Below are 17,949 nucleotides of genomic sequence, written 5' to 3'. Positions count from 1 at the left end.
TATGTGGGTGCCAGGGATTGAACTCAAATCCTTATGATTGTGCAACAAATGCTCTTACTCACTGAGCCATTCACCTTGTCTTCTAGGATTCATATTTATAACAATGTTTGTCCTCTCCAGAGGAAACATTTCTTCACCTGTAAGAATAATGAATGTGGTAATAGCCTTAGTAGGTTTCCTGATAAGCTGACACAAAGGATTTCTACCTTTAGCTAAGTGCATGGGCAAAAGCTATGGCTTTTGGACGTAACACTCATCATGAGGAAAATTTTGAGATTGTCACTCATGTGTCATTTTGCTTCGTTTTGAATACTACATACAATAGGATTTGTACATGGTTCCAAACGAAATCAAGCACATTACTTTGCACCTCTGAGTAAGTAGTATATGTAACCTAAGGAATTATGAGATCATTGTTATTATTTTTTTAATTAATCAATTTATTTATTTATTTATTTGAGAGTGACATAGAGATAAAGAGGCAGAGAGAGAGAGAGAGAGAGAGAGAGAGAGAGAGAGAGAGAGAGAGAGAGGGAGAGAAAGGGCGCGCCAGGGCCTCTAGCCACTTCAAATGAACTCCAGACACGTGTGCCCCCTTGTGCATCTGGCTAACGTAGGTCCTGGGGAATCAGGCCTCCAACCAGGGTCTTTAGGCAAGCTCTTAACTGTTAAGTCATCTCTCCAGCCTGTCTGTTATTATTTATGAGACTGAGGTGCTGCTTACTGCACTAAAGAGGTGCCTTCGTCTGTTATTATTTAATTAAAATTTGTAAGTTATGGTCCTTAACGACATAGTCAGAATTTAAGAGTTCAGGGTTCACTAAAAATAGTCACAATTCAAAAGATTTTGTGATATAAGCTACACAAAAAGAAAAGAAACTGATTTCAGATTTTGTATTCTTGTCAAACTATAAGTATTACATCTGCACTAATATGTTGCTTTCATCGTTTAAGCTTATTATGGATCAAGATTCTAATTTTTCCTAAATGTCTATAGTTTAAAAGGATCTTTGGGACTGGAGAGATTGCTCAGCAGTTAAGGCACTTGCCTGAAAAGCCTAATGACCTGGGTTTAATACCTTAGTATCCACATAAAGCCAGATGCACAAGTGGGGCATGCATCTGGAGTTCATTTGCAGAAGCTATATTCTGGCATACCTATTCACTCTCTCTGCCTGTCTCTCTTTTTCACTTTCTGCTTTCAAATAAATAAAATACTTCTTTGTGAAAAAAGATTTTCCATCATAAGATTATTCATATTTTGGAGATTCCTGTCCTGAAAATTGTAAAAACCATCAATTATGTTATAGGTTTACTTTGATTAACATGAGGGATACTCTCAAAAATAGGTGGCTTTAAAGTCCCCTTTTGTGGCACACCACACCCAATACTCACCTGAGCAGTATGAGTCAGTATGATTGTGAATTTAAGGCTAGCCTCAGCTATGTACAAAATTTGAGTCTAGGTTCAGCTACATAGAAAGATTCTATTAAAAATAATCAAACAGTGCTCGCTTCGGAACGATACAGAGAAGATTAGGATGGCCCTTGTGCAAGGATGACATGCAAATTCGTGAAGCGTTCCATATTTTTTCTTCTTTTCCATTATATAATTAGTGAATAACTATCTGTTGAGTCCACTAAAAGTAAAACAACAACAACAAAAAACAATCAAAAAAATACAAAGATAGGTTTAAATTTACTTTTAAATGTCAATAGTGGTGTTGGAGCCAAATGCTGGATACCTAATTTTAGCAGTTGGAGTTTGTCATTTCCACGCCTCTTTTGCTTATCTCTTAATTATCAGAAAGACTTTATGAAACTCAGAGGTCAAATTAGAAGATAATACACTGAAACTGAAATACTAAATCTTTTGTCCCTGTTTTTATGTTAGCTTGAGAATGAGGAATATTTTTGATACAGTGAGTCAGGATCCTTAAAGAGATGAACTAGAATGTTCTAGATGAAACGTTAAGTAAATTAATATTACTTATAAAGTTACTAAGCAGTTCCTGCATCTGCTCTGAGTTGTTGTTTCATCTTTTAAGTGAAATAATTGGTCCCTTACAACAACAGATTTGAGAGACTTTTAAGGTCAAAGAAAAAAGAAAAAACAAACATTGTTTGCATGCATTACATAACCATTGGCACTGTATTTTCCACTGTATTGACCAAATGAACTAATTAACAACTGGGTTTAGAATTCTGTCTCCACACAGTGACCTTCCAAACATAGTCCACACATATAGAGTGTAAAGCTAGTGTCCTGAGACATTCATTCTGTGACCTTATTCTGGCAAAAAACCAGCTTATTTTCTTTAATTTTGCTAATTGTGTCTAAGCTGTGTTCTCCTTTTATTGCAGAATTACCACTGCTTGTTATGTACCTCAGAACACCTGGGAAATGGCATTTCTAAGAGTAAGAATAACACTCCCCCAGGAGATAAAGACTGGTCAAAAGCCTTTCATCTCCTGTAATTTTGGATTCCAGACTGAGTAAACTATTGGCCTCATTTCAAGAGCCATGTCTGTCACACACATCACACATCATAAGGGGATGGAAAATGAAAGATTAAGATGGTGTTTTTGGAGACCTCCACATATTTTGGTATTTTTTAATCTCCTTTTTCAGACAAAACATCTGAACAAATAAATGCAGTTGCTCTCTTAAATTGCACAAATCTAAAAGCTGAGCCACATACTTTCAAAGTGAACTCAAAGATTAAAAGAAGTGCAGTATTATGTTTTCCTCTGGCATTCCTTGTAGAAGATTCATCTCCCTTCAGACCCATGTGTACGTGTCAGGAATTGGTTATCATCTCATTGTTATCAACTCTCTTGGAAGGATTCATTAATTTTATAACACAGCATCTCTTTACAATGAATAGTTCTGCAAACTGGGAGCTTCGTTATTTCATCTATCTCCAGCCTGCTTGGCATGCTTTAGGATTCTTTGGGAATAGTTAGTTTGCAGGATGAGCCATCCTATTTTCAATAACCCATGCACCTGTTCATGCAACATCATAAGATAAGCAAATAATAAACCATTCTCAAGAAAACCTATAAAAGGCAGCAGTCTCCAACCCAGGCAGGAACAGAGCCCTACAAAACAGCCACTGTCATCAGGCCCAACAAAACATTGTAAGTAAATTATCATGGCTGTTAACCAGTCAAGAGAAAGAAGGGAAGTGGAGAAAGCTGTCTGAGAGTGAATTGGGGTGGGGAGGGGTAATTTAAATTGTAAGTCATGGAAATACTAATCTTTCTAAACTTTACTTTCTACCTCAGGAAAAAAGGATCCACTGATGTTTCTTTGCAGAACTGACAGTCATTGCATGAGGTAGAACAGGAGAAGAGTGATGTTCAGCCATGAACTATTTGTGGATATTTTATCCAACAAATTTTATAACTTAGAATACTTTCGGTGGGGTGGAAGATATTGCTTAGTGGTTAAAGGTGCTTGTTTGCAAAACCTGTCAACCTAGGTTCAACTTCCAAGCCACTTATATAAAACCAAATGGGCATTCATTTACAGTGGCAAGAGATACTGACACACACACACACACACACACACACACACACACACACACACACACACACAAATTAAGGTTTAGAGAGATTTTATTAGATTAAGAAAAGAGAATACATGAAGAGCTCCTGCCCATGAGAAGGCAGGAGAAAGTAAAAAGTTTACCTAGACACATATATGAGGTCATTTATAGTTTTTGTTTTGTTTTGCTTTTGTTTTCTGAGTTAGGGTCTCATTCTAGCACAGGCTGACCTGGAAGTCACTCTGTAGTCTTAGGCTGGCTTCAAATTCTCAGTGATCCTTCTACCTCTGCCTCCCAAGTGCTGGGATTAAAGGCGTGTGCCACCACATTTGTAGATTTTGAATGAGGCTGAGCTAACCAGCTCTGACACCAAGTTTTGGGGGGTGAGCTTACCAGCTGTAATGCCAGTTTCAGATTTCAACTTTCCAGGACTCTTAATTCTAAGAAAGGAGAACTTCCTAGGGAGAGACTCAGGTTGAGTTTATGAAAAAAGACAAAAGAGCATCTAGGGAACTCCTTTAGGTAGGTAGCAAGAGATAAGTATACGCTGTATCCTTCTCTGACCTGTAACAAAGTGAAGACTGCAAAGGGAGGCTCAAGGACATTCCCTGCTTTTAGTTCTTAGGCTCAGCCACTCTCAACTCCCTCAATCCCACCGCCCCCACCCGAAGAAGCAACCTTAACTGTTGTTAAGGATTGGGGCAATGACTGTTCTGGCTTCTTTGAGCTGTGTGGGGTTGCCAGGTTTGGTAAACTTGGGAACTATCTCCAGTGGGCCTATCTAAGTGATCCTGAAAGTGCTTCGGTTGCCTATAGCAAGACCATCCTGGATAAAGACATTGGGAATAAAAGAATAAAATAAAACAAAAGAGTAAAAGCAAGGAGTCTGGGGCAATTAGGCATTGAGTAAACTCAGGAATTTTAGGGAAAATAAATAAATTAAAAAATATTTGCTGATTGTGATGGCACATCCCTTTAGTCCCAGCACTCAGAAGGCTGAGGTAGGAGGATTGCTGTGAGTTTGAGGCCAGCCTGAGACTACATAGTGAATTCCGGTTAGCCTGGGCTAGAGCGAGACACAATCTCAAAAAACAAATATGTATGTGTATGTGTGCACATATATGTATTCTTCAAGTCATGAAAATCTGATTTTACATAACTTAATAAAGTTATTTATATGTCATATAACAAGAAGTCTGGAGTTAGTTCCTGTCCATGACTGGCAGTTAAATGACATGATCATGTCCATGGAACGCAAGTCTTTTTCACTTTCCACTCAATACTGTGAACCTTCTTGGGATCAATCATGACAGTCTGTTTTATTTTATGTATCCTGTCTTCATCAAGAAGAAATGCACACAGTCAGGAAATGAGGGTTTAGAGCTCTTTCTCATGGACCATCTGTATCTCATGGGTGTTAGGTTAGGACAAGCTCCCAAAATGGAGTCACCATGTGGTGACAGAGGCATAAGGAAGTAGATTATCTACATTCCTCAAGAAACTACCCAGCTATTATCCCTTCCTTGCCTAACAATGCCCCAGGTATAGGTTTCCAGCCACTGTATTGCTTAAGTCATCTGCTCGCTGTTCTGGTCTCACACCCTAGCTATTTGAAACGGCTAATGTAAAGAACAACAGAGTTCTTTTCCCTTCCACTGTCTGGAATCTCAGGCTGGCTGTGCTCTGCTCCTGAGAGCCAGTCCTGGCAGCTCGAATTTTTCCCAAATAAAAGCTTTCATCTTTACCTCAGAGTGGTTTGTGTGATCCTGGTCACTCTCGAACTTTATAATTGCTAACTTGGTTAGAATCACAGCCCTTGCTTGTCCCCTCTACATTTTCCATCACTGGGAAGAGTGGTGTCATCACTATAAGTACCATAGACCAATCATGATTTCTCTTTGTGCTAGTGGGGGTAGATTTGTCTGAGCCCAGTTCCTATATAATACCTGAAGTTGCCTGCCTAATTAGCAAAATTTAAATAGAAGTAATTATTAGACAAGCAATCAACGTTGTCTGTGACACAATTATTTTCTTGAACTCCATCATAGACTTCTCATGGCACCTAATGCTGATAGAATAGAAAGTTGCTACTTGTGAGCTATAGGAATTGAGTTGAAGGGGATGAAACTGAAGTAAACTCAATAGTCTGATATAGCATAAAGTTGTTAAACCTTATTATTTTTATGAATCCCTTGGGAGATTCTACCAAAGTGCAAATTTTAATACAGCAGTATGTGTTAGTGCTGACATTCTGAAATTTTTGTTGTTGTTGTTTTTAATGTGTGCACACGTAGGGCAGTCAGAGGATAACCTCAGGTGCCATTTCTTAGGAAGGCCATCCAACTACTTTTCTGAGGTAGGATCTCTCTCATTAGATCACCCAATTGGAGCTCAATAGTTAGGCTAAACTTGCTAGATGATGAACTTCTCTTGTCTCTGGCTCCCTACGGCTGGGATTAGAGCCATGCCACTATGTCCTGCTGCTAATCATGGGTGCTTGGGGTAATATTCAGGTCTTCATGTTTGCAAGGTAAGCATTTTAATTTCTCCAGCCTCTATTCTGCACTTTCATGTGATCCTGATGTAGTTGGTATAAGGACCACACATTGACTACCCTGAAGATAGATGCATATGAGGCTTTACATGTAGGAATAGAGGTCTTAGGTCATCCTAAGGGTTTCCAGGGGAAGTGGGGCATAAGGTGAGCCATAAACTTTTTAGGATTTTCACTGATGGGAGAGATTGTATAATATGTTTTGAAAACTCTGATGAAAACATATTTTTAAGTTGATACACCAAGGAAAAGAATATGGCCATTAAAACATAAAAAAGGGAGTATTAGTTTTCTGGACTAAATCATGCCTTTTAATATTTCTGTTCTTTTCTTACAAATTCTCTTTTCAATTAGACATAAGTTTCTATATTTTTTCAACTAGAAATGAGTCTTATTTTTGAAAACTAAAAACTTACACTGAAACTATGGAGGCATACATGAAGCTTCGAGGAGAACAGAAAGCTAGAATTCAGTCAGAATTTGGCTATTTTTCCCCAAATGGGAGCGGGCCTTTTCTATAAGTAAATTAACATCAATATGATTAATTCTGATATCTTTTACCCTTCAAAATAATCAAAACAAGGTAATATCACTGTTTTAACAGTTGTACTTTTTTTCTTTCTTAATGCTACTTTTTTGTGAATAAATTAGTTAGAAATGACTTGGAAGAAGAAAAGGACAACTTGATGAAACAGCTGGTGTGCTTTTATAACCATTATCCTCTTCAAAACCATATATGTATGTTGGTATAATGGGGATGATATTAATTGACAGTGATCAGTCAATAAAGACACTTAGGATGGCTAATGTGGTGGTGCTTGCCTTAAAGCCCAGTACTTGGGAGGCAGAGATAGGAGGACTGTTGTGAGTTCAAGGCCACTCTAAGACTATATAGTGAATTCCAGGTCAGCTTGAGCTAGAGTGAGACCCTACCTCAGAAAATCAAAAAACAAACAAACAAAAAGAGACAGTCAAGCTGCATGCTGATGCTCCTGAATTGTAATGATGTGACTTCTCTTTTCTAATATTTTTTAAATTTTTCTTTGTTTATCTGAGAAAGAGGCAGACACAGAGAGAGTGAGTATGCATGGCTTCCTGTTACTGCAAATGAACTCCAGATGCATATACCACTTAGTGCATCTGACTTTAGGTGGGTACTGAGGAATTGAACCCTGGTCTTTGCAGGCAAGAAACTTAACCTCTCAGTCATATCGCTAGCCCTGATATGATTTTTCTGTTAGGAGTATAGCTAGAAACTTCATGAGAGTGAAAAAAAATGATAAAGCTGTGAAAAATTAAAAGGGAAAAAGTATAATTATAGGATGGCATTGATTACACAGCTAATTTTCAGACTACTAGTCATTTCCTATCTTCTGTTGACAAGCCTAGGAGGTGGATGTTTAGGAATATTAAGAAACAACTTCATGTTTACATAGATTTAAATGATCATGATTGGAGAGTGGTTTCATATGTATTTGGTGGGTGTGTACTCTGGGGTCCTATGCTATTTTCTAGTGTTATTGATCAAATGAAAACATTAATAGGATTGGGTCATAAAAATCAATGCAGCATGGAAATTATGATGCTAGCTCTGGCATCACTATGAACTACTATCTGGTTCTCAGGGTCTTTTCACCTATAAAGTGAGAGACATGAACTTGGTAGTGTTCTACATACACGTGCTAAACAGTAAAAGAATTCTGCAAGGGGTAGCAAAGCTGAGATCCTTTGAACATACATTCCTTGGAATCAGAATTATTAGCAGAAGTACTAGGGAGATGGCTCAATAGCTAATGTTCTTGCTGATGAATGTGAACACCCACGTTTGGATCCTTAGTACACACCTAAAGCCAGATGCTATAGCAGGCATCTGTAATCTCAGTGAATGTACTATACTGTGAAAAGTAGAGACAGAAGAATTCTAGAATCTTGCAGACCAGTTAGCCTAGTGAATACAGTGGTGAACAACAATGATGAGAGACCCAGACTCAAACAAGGCAGAAGATGATTAATGACACAAAACACATCTTCTAGCCAGGCATGGTGGCACATGCCTTTAATCTCAGCACTCAGGAGGCAGAGGTAGGAGGATTGCTGAGAGTTCGAGGCCACCCTGAGACTACATAGTAAAATCCAGGTCAGCCTGAGCTAGAGAGAAACCCTTTCTCAAAGAACCAAAAACAAAATAAAACAACAACAAAAAATTCATCTTCAGATCTCTATACATGTGCATGCATACCTCTGCACTCTCACACATCATGATGAAATACATAAACACACACACAAATTATCAGAGGTGGAACAGGTCCAAGTACAAGGTCCAATGTGTGATTTTATTTTTATTTCTCTTTGTGTGTGTGTGTGTGTGTGTGTTTGTGTGTGTGTGTGTGTGTCTGTGTTAGTGTGTTATATGTATGTACAAGTGCATACAGTTGTGAATGTCCTGTGAGCATGCAAGTGGTGGTCAGAGTATGATGTTGGGTGTCCTTCTCTACCACTCTTCTGTGTTGATTCCTTGAACCAGAGTGTCTCACTAGACCTGAAGCGACCATGTGTTCAGTTGGTCTGTTTAACAGTGAGCCCCAGAGATTCTCCTGTCTCTGCCCCACTCAGGACTGGGGTTACAGGTGTCTGTGGCTATGCCTTGGTTTCAATGTGAGTACTGGAGATTATACTCAGCTCCTCATACTTGTGTGGCTTGTGCCATTACTGAGCCATCTCCTCGACCTAATAATATGTGAGCTTAAAAAGCACCTTGAATGCATCTCCTATGGCTTCTCTCCCTAGAATTGTGAGCCCCATAATTGGAAAATAATGAAAGTCATATTTTAGGTTTCAATGCATCACACAAATTCTAATGTTTTAATGCAGTGGTCTATGTGATATTTGAGGAATAGAAAATTTTTGACAGGGGATTTATTTGGATAACCACAACAATAATATCCTTAAGTTATTAGTTCACTGTGAAATGGTTGTCACAGTGTCTGGTCACAAGGTTTTGCCTCAAACTTGCTACATCTAATCTTTGTCCCTGGGAATGGCCACCCATTAGTGCAAAGCTGATTTGGAGATAGAGAGGATGAGAAACCAGTTTATTTGCGCTCAGAGATCCTGGTCTGCATTTATTCAAGCACAATTAAAATCAGTAGGGTTTCCCAGTTAACATTTGGTAAAGTGCATACAATATTGTTATTTTGTTTATTGCTTTGGAACGTCTTATGGGGGAGGAGGTATGTTGAGGTATGTTTGTGAAATTGTCTAATGGCTTATGCATCTGACAGTGTTGGTCTTAAAGTACATTATGGTCACCTCTGTGTACCACTTGGGTGTAGGAACTCTTTCTTTTTGTCTTTTATCTCCTCGTATTATGTGCTGGGTATGCATTTCTTTTTTTTTTATTTTTTCACAATTTTTATTAACATTTTCCATGATTATAAAAGGATCTTAAAAGGATAGGAGTTTTTTTTCTTAAAGGACATTATAGTTGCTTTAAAAATATCAGTGCTTTTGCCTTACTGACTGTTAGAAGGGTATTCTAGAAGCCTTGTTTTAGGATTATGAGAGCACTCTATCCACTCCTCCTCCCAGACACCGAGCCATGCTAGATCTTGGACTCTGTGGCTACCTCCAGGCATGGTAATTGAAGATACTTCTGGGCTAAGAGGAGGAATGGACACTTTCCTGTAGCCTCACACCTCTGCATACCACGCAAGACCTCTCTCTCACAGAGCAGTTTATCTCCTCTCCATCTTCCTGGCACTCACACACTCTTTGGTTCTCCTTCTCCAGGTGTGTGCTATCTTCTTTTTCTACCCCTCCTACCCACCTCTCTGGTGCATGCACCCCCTTCATCCTGAAACCTAGCAAAGGGAACATACACAAATCCCAACAGGGAGGCAGGCCTGGATTTTTAAATGATACCAGTTCCCATTACCCATAGACAGAGTTTTGCAGACTTGCTGGTTTGTTTGCTTTTGACAACTGTGTTTCTCACACCCTGGCTGAGTCCCTTCCTTACACCTGTACTCCAGACCTGTTTTACTAAGCCCCCATGCCTCTGCTTATATCTTTCACTCTTGGTCTTGAGGACAGAGTTGAAATGGTGTTTTTGTCCCTCTTTCTTAGACTCAGGCTATGCTTTAAAACAAAACAAAAAAAAAAAAAACAACCCTCAGTGTGTGTGTGTGTGTGTGTGTGTGTGTGTGTGTGTGTGTTTTGAGAGTGTGGGTGTGCATATATATGCTTCAGCTCATGTGTTAAGGCCAGAGGACAACCTTGGATGTCAGTCCTCACTTTCTACCTTGTATAAAATAAAAGTGGGGTCTCTTGTTCACCTCTGTTGCTGAGTAGCAAGCCCATTTTTCATAGCATGAATATAACTGGTCCCAGAGGCAATGTAACCTATAGAAGGGATTGCAACCTCTGCCTTGCTGACAGTAGGGCTAGATGAGTCTTTTCTGTCAGAGGCTATCTTGTGCATGCTGGATGTTTCGCTGTACCACTGGCTTCTACTCAGCAGATATAGTGGCATTTACCTGTTGTAGTTGTTAGATACAAGCTATTTTCAGACATTGCCAAATATCTTTTAGAGGTAAAATCACCACAGGTCAAGAAACACTGGTATAGATGTTATTACCAAAGGTACTAGATTAAAATGCTTGATGCAAATTGTGACTTACCAACAAGGTGAATGAGTGGCATTGTTTTGCTGTGGAAAATTCACTTCTCTGTACATCTCTTTTCTGTAAAATTGGGAAAAAATAGCTAATTAGATATTCATTATTAAATGATTAAGTACTTATGACATGCATCTAAAGTTTCATTTCAGTGGCTGAGGCCCTAGTGTGCCAATTCTTTGTCTCTTAAAAAATAAATTAAAAAATAGAAAAAAATATATACGTGTATATATGTATTTCAGTGTCTGGAAACCAACAAGTGTTAGTAAATATCATTGATATTATTCTCTATATTGTCATTTTGATTACAAGATACTGATTTACTGAAAGAAAATAGATTTTATATGTTCTTGAACTAAAAATGTAGCTAATTTATCTTTCGAAAATATGAGTGGAAAAACAACCAATTTAGTCAGTCATGATCCTATATTCAATACCTACTTAGGATTTGTTGTAGTTACTATCTTGTTGCTAGGACAAAACACCTGACCAAAAGCATATGATGGGTGGGAAAGGATCCATTTTAGCTTATAGTCGTGAAGGGAAGCTACACTACGGTGGAGAACACATAGCACGAGCAAAAAAGCTGTCACGTATCTGAGTGTGACTTGTTTCCTTACTTGGCTTGGAGCTGGGTTAATAAACCTCAAGGTCTGCCCGGAATGACATACCTCCAGCAAAGGTCCACCTCCCAAATCACCACCAGTTGGGTGTCAAGTATGAGGCTTAATTACAAACATATGAGGCTATGGGGAACACCATCACAGTTGCCTTTATATGTGGTGGGTTTTTTAGGAGGAATCTTTCCATCAACCAGGCAGTTGTGGGATGTCACATAGTTTACCATGGGGAATTTTTTTTTTTTCAATTGCATGCTACATCTCACTTTGCACTCAACTTCAATATATTTGCTTTAGAATTTACTGGCCTCTGAACTAGCTAAGTATATAGGGTAGGAAAGCACAAGTACTACTGTTTATTCTTAGAGCATTTCTGGGTAGTGAATAGCTGGTAATTTCAGTGGGAAAAGTTTACTTGTAGTTGTTTTAATATAAATCAGAAACAAATCAAGCAATAGGCAAAACAACTTTTCTGATAAAATTTCTACAAGCTGGGTACTGTACAGTGTATGCATCATCTTGATTTGGTCCCGGTTGCAATACAATGTGCTCATACTTGCCTATTCTCATTTTATAGCTAAGTAAGTGGTGGCCTAGAGAAACTTAACATCTCATGTAGAGTTACAGGACAAGGAAATTGCAAATACAGCATTAGGAGTGAAATACTTAGACTTCAGAGCCTCTGCCTAGGAGCAAGTCCCCCTATAAGGCTGATGCAATAATTTAATTTTAAAAGATCTAGATGCTGCCAACCCCCATTCTGAATGTTTTAAATGGAAATTCCCTGGTATTTTTGGTTGTGGGATTACTCAATTTATATAACAAAAATAAATACATTCTGCTTGTATATCACTGGCACATTGCCTAATCTCATCTACTGACACTTTGAAAACATGTCTAACAATATCTTGACTTCTTTAAGCACTTATCTTTTTCTAATAGAACAGTGTGTTTGCTCTGTTTTTATTGTCATAGCAAGAGAAAAGCAATTTGCTACTCTACCCACTACCCTCTTTTACTTATTAAATGACTGTATATCCACAGCTGGTGAGAGTGTCAGATTGATAGCCTTGCTTTAGAAAGCATTGGAAAGGAAGTGTAAATCTTATCCTCACTTCCTGTCGATAGTCTCCAACCACAACCTAGAGGGAGAATTTCTTTCTTCTTCTTCTTCTTTTTTTTTTTTTTAAAGGTGAAACTAGTTTGTGGTTTAAGGCATTCACTAAGGTTTCCTTGAAAGCACCAATTAGGAAGTGAAAGTACACATGAAAATAAAGAGGCTTTGGATGGATCCTTTGAAGTTGTAATGATTAAAGGAGAAAACATCTTCGGAAAAAGACTGCATACATTAATCATCATTAAACTGTTGGGAAGGACGAGGTTCTTTCTATCTTCAAGTGTGTGGTAAAGTTAGCTTCTTAATGGCCAGAGGAATTAACCTGGATGGGGAGCAGTTTTCAAGCACCATGATTTTGACACCTAGCATTAAGGAGTGGGATGTTTGGATTAAAGTAGAAAATAATGGTGGGGGGGAGTTCCTATCACAATTATCCCAAATCTTTCATGTCAATAATGACATTAACGATAATACTTACTCTTGATTGGTATCTTCATTGTTTAACTCATTGCATCCCATCTCCTGTAATTTCCACATAGCCTGTTATCATCCCCACGTCCCATTATCACCCCCATTTTATACATAAGTACCTTCAATTCTAGAGGCTTAGAACCTGTGCCAAGCTCACAGTGACACTTCATGTTGGAGCCAATACTTAAATCATTTCCATCCATTTTCAGATCCATTCTCTCTACCATAATTCACAGTCCTTTGTGACTGAAAGCTTACATTGATTCTTTCTCTGTACAACTCCTCCAAGCAGATCTACCACTAATGGGTAAAAGCTACAGGATGATGTCCTATATTTATGAAAAGTATTTCTAAATTTAAAATAAGTAAATCTAAGGTTATTTATTTTCCATCTTAAAGAGCTTGGAATTTATTCTTTAGACAGTAGTAAGCCACAGAAAGCCTTTTAAACAAGACCCTGTTGGATTTGCAAAAGGTAGGAAAAGTAAGATAAGATTGTTATTTTATTAGAAAATTATTACAATAGTCTATGAAAATGGGCAGATAATGATGAGGGTATAGTGACAGGAACATTTTCAGAGTCATGTAAGAGATGGACAGACGATATAATGATCAAGTGGGACTGGTGTGTGAGGCAGAAGGAAAGGTCAGGGATGCTTCAGGTACTGAATATGATTAGCCTAGATTGTTTTGAAGAAGAGAACAAGTTAGGATCATGAAGAAGAAGAAGTTTTAGACATGCTGAATTTGCACTGTCTGGGTCACTTCAGGGTAGAGAAATGGAACTGAAGATAGGGTGTGGACCCCTCCAGATGGAACTATGGCATGGAGGGAGCTTGAAATTATTTGCAGTGTGAGAACACTGGGGGGCCATATACCGTTAACAAAGTAATCATGTCTGTCCTGGTCATTTAGCAGGTGGTTGCTGGTGGAGTAGAACCAAAAGACAAAATGAGATAATAAAGCTTCAGATTACAAGAGAACATGGTGTTCATGTTATTGTACTGAGATGATCTGCAAAATAAAGCAATCTCTGTGCTGCTGAAATTTCTAGTTTTTGCTTACAAAAGATTCCCAATTGGATGGAGTAGTATGATCAGGTCCTAGGGAATACAACTTTTGGGTTGGAATTTGTGTGTGTGTGTGTGTTGCCTCTGTGCTACAGTTCATATGTGGAGGTCAGAGGACAACTTTTACATGGTCCTCACCTTTTACCTCATTTGAAGAAGGTTCTTCCATTCCCAACTATGTTTGCCAACTGGCCTGTGGGATTCCAGAATTGTTTTTGTCTCTACCACCCTTCTTACAGTAGGCATGTTGCAATTACAGACACCTGCCACAGCAGCTGGCTTTTATGTGGGTTCTGGGGATCAGAACTCAGATATTCAAACTTATGTGGTAAGCACTTTATCCACTGAGACATCTCCTTAGTCCTTGGTTGGACTTCTTAATATATCTGATCCTACCCACTGCCTCCTACAACCCTTCCCCCCACCATCTGATAATCAATCTTTTCAAAATTGTCATAGTGTTACCTTATGAAGAATTTTTCTCTGCTAATAGCATACCTTATTTGAAGTGTGATAAAGTACATTAGAAGGCATATGATTTGTCCTTATTCTTTAAGAGTCCAAAACTATTTATCTTCCTTTCCCTTTTTGGTTTTTCAAGGCAGAGTCTCACTCTTCTTCAGACTGACCTGAATTCACTATGTAGTCTCAGGTTGGCCTCAAACTCATGGCTATCCTCCTACCTCTGCCTCCCAAGTGCTGGGATTAAAGGCATGCGCCACCACATCTGGCCTTTTTATCTTTTAAAATTCTTTTCTTTAATTATATGTGTGATAGTACGAATATTGCCTCCTGTGTTTTTTTCTCTTGCATTTCTTGACAACCTATGTGACTTGTTCAAGACAACTTAGCTATTGGGGACTCAACTTGTCTTATCTTTTAAATATAGGAATTGGACTATATTTTCTCTGAAGTTCCTTGCAGCTCAAAAGTATTGTGATTCCATAATTCAAGCTTTGCACATAAATGCCATTTAAATGTCATTGGTTAGATCACCAAAAGGCTAATAATTGTATAATCATGGATAGTTCAAATACCATTGCAATAAGAGTTCCTCAAAGATTGAAAAAATAATTCTTTTTATAGGAATGAAATCAAAAGTTAGGTTTTTTTTTTTCCCAACTAGGTCAAAGTTTCCATTTTGGTATGAAGTCTAATTAAGTTAAATCCTTAGAAATTTAGACTAGAGATATAGGTGATCCCCCTCTTTCCTTTGGCTGACTCTAAAAGTTACCAGGTAATAGAATTTGTTCTTTGGGAAATGTACAGACTTTGTTGAGGAAGTTGTAGTTTTGAGCTACAACTTCAAGGGTTAAATCTAGCTAAACTTTGCTTTGTCAAAGGCTTGGTTAATGGACTACAGTGGGTAGAGTATCATTCTCAAGCAACTAACAGCAATGTTACCTTGAGGCAGGCAAACATAGGGAAATATATTAGTAATTCTGGAACACTACTTGGCTTGGGCAATAAACACACCCCTTTCCTAAGAATGCATGTACCTAGGTATCTGTTTGCAACCTAGGACTCCCTCACCTTCATGGAGCTCCAAATAGACCCCACTTTAAACAATGAAATAAGTCTCCCACCCCTAGAAACTTTTAGGAATGCCCCTTTTGTTGTCAGTTTATTTTATTTATTTACTTGAGAGAGAAAGAGATGGAGGGAAGGAGGAATGGAGGGAGGGAAGGGGAGGGGGAGAGAGAGAGGGAGAGAAAGAGAATGGGCATACCAGGGCCTCCAGCCACTGTAAACAAACTCCAGACTCATGCACCACCTTGTGTATCTGGCTTATGTGGGTACTGGGGAATTTAACCTGGGTCCTTTGGATTTTCAGGCAAATGTCCTAGCCACTCAGCCCTTGTTGTCACTTTTTATTTAAATATGTTCTAAGATATACGTTGGCTAATACAATGGGGGTCCTCTAGCCTGGACTAGTTTGGATGCATGCTCAGTAAGGCAAACTGTGTTTTCTGAAGGAAGAATCTCCCATCTCCTCCTTCTCCTAGACTCCATACAAAGAAGCCCCAAATAGTAACCCACTACTCTTAGGCAATATAGCTCAAGGAGCCCAATGCTCTCTTGAAGCATAGTTTCCCTGTTTTTGAACTTCTGTTTTACTTTCTAATAAAGTTTCTCACTGCTTTACTCTTTGTGTGTGTCTTTTACAATCCTCTGAACAAAAGCCCAGGAACCTGGAAACATCCAGAGACCACCAAGATATGGACAAAATCATGGATGACAAAGTATGTTTTCCCAATAGAAGCAGGCAGGTGTCACCCATACTCAAAGGGGTAAAAGGATACCATAAACACAAAGAGAAATGGAAGAGTCAAACCTGGTCAAGTTGAGAAACAAGATGGAATATAATTTTCAGGGAAAGCAGCTCTGACCAAAGATTGGGACATTCTTGGATCTTTTCTATATGAGGCCTCAACTACTCATACTGATAGTTATGCTGTACCAGGATGTGCTGTTTGAATATAAAATGTTATCCATAGTCACAAGTGTTTGGTTTAAGCTTACTTATCCTTATCAGATGTATTTCAGGTAGAAAAGGTGTGTCAATGGGGGCAGACTTTGCATCCTGCCCTGCTGGATATTCAGATATAGCTCCTGCTGACCATTTGCTTGTCGCTGCAAATATATGGCATTATGAGGCAGTTACTTTCCTCTGCTGTAATGAAACTCCCTTGCTGTAAGCCTGAAATCAAACCTGTCTTCCCATGTGCTACTCTTGCTGGACATTTTGTCCTAGCAGTGAGAAGCTAACAGCTATACAGATAGGCCAGATCCTGAAATACACAATGCCTTTAATGCTCTAGGCATCTTTAGTCAGGGTGAGGACCTACTAAGGATATGAACGTCTTTCCTTTCTTGAATGTTCTAGGACTGTGCCTATGATGCAGACCTGTGATACGATGCTATGAGATATGCTGTACATTATGGTACCTGCACTTTCACATCATTTTAATCTGTAGGGTCAAAAGAACTTAGATGTGATAAATGACTGCCTCCTTAGTTGACTGTTTCCTTCTGATAATCAAGGAGACAGCTTTTACAAGTTCCTAATGCACTGAATATATAGTTTCCCATGCTTACTTTTAAGATGAAGATGAGAATGAGCAGTGATGCCAAGTACCAAAGTGCCAAGGCTTATAAGTGAAAAGGAAACCCATTTCCTTTGTTCAACTGTATTTGAGCACCTGCTTGGTTCCTGGCCCTGTTCCTCTGGGCACTAGGATGTGATGAGTAAATATAAAAAGATCAGCTTTAATTGAGCTTATGTTCCAGTGGACAAACAAGTGCATAGGTAACAAACTACCACAGAGAGATGTGTACTACGCAGAGTCAAGTAGTCACTCTGGGAGTGAGTGGTAGCTTCTTTAAGCTCCAGAAGGGCTCAGAACTCTCATTATTACTGAGATCCAAATGATGAGAAAAAGAGAGAGACAAAAAGAGAAAGAAGGGGGGAGACTGGATTCAGGGGTAAGGGTGAGTGATTTGTGTGCGTAGAACACGTTTAATGCAAAGTCTTTATAGCAGCACTGAAATCAGCACTCATTGCAGCAGATGGGGGATGACAAAGCAGAGAGTAGGAGGTAGTTCTCATGAAGAATTAGAATTTATTCTGTTATTAGGAAATCACTGGAGGGTTTAAGCAGGGACATCATTTTACACAATGTACCTTAGGTGTTTATTTTGATGTTTGTGTAGTGTGCATGATATGTTGTGATGTATGTGTACATATAGTGTATGCACATGTGTGTGCAGATCTGTACATACATGCAGAAACCAAAAAATGTCAGTTGTTCTCATCTATTACTCTTCTGCATAGTTTCTTTGAGAGGGAGTCTCTCACATAGCTTGGAGTTGCAAAATGTGTGTGCGTGC

The 17,949-nt window shown here is 38.7% G+C and overlaps 1 non-coding gene across 1 annotated transcript; it reads left to right on the top strand.

Moving 5' to 3' along the window:
- The first annotated feature begins 1,488 nt into the window (after positions 1-1,488).
- Positions 1,489-1,592, top strand: LOC123461165. The gene has a single exon (XR_006637479.1). It is a non-coding gene; the product is annotated as a U6 spliceosomal RNA (small nuclear RNA).
- The last annotated feature ends 16,357 nt before the right edge of the window (positions 1,593-17,949 follow it).

This window comes from Jaculus jaculus, chromosome 5 (genome assembly GCF_020740685.1).
Source record: "Jaculus jaculus isolate mJacJac1 chromosome 5, mJacJac1.mat.Y.cur, whole genome shotgun sequence".
NCBI classification, from domain to species: Eukaryota; Metazoa; Chordata; class Mammalia; order Rodentia; family Dipodidae; genus Jaculus; species Jaculus jaculus.
The sequence above is the reverse complement of the archived record's forward strand: the minus strand, read 5'-3'. Positions and strand labels throughout refer to the sequence as shown.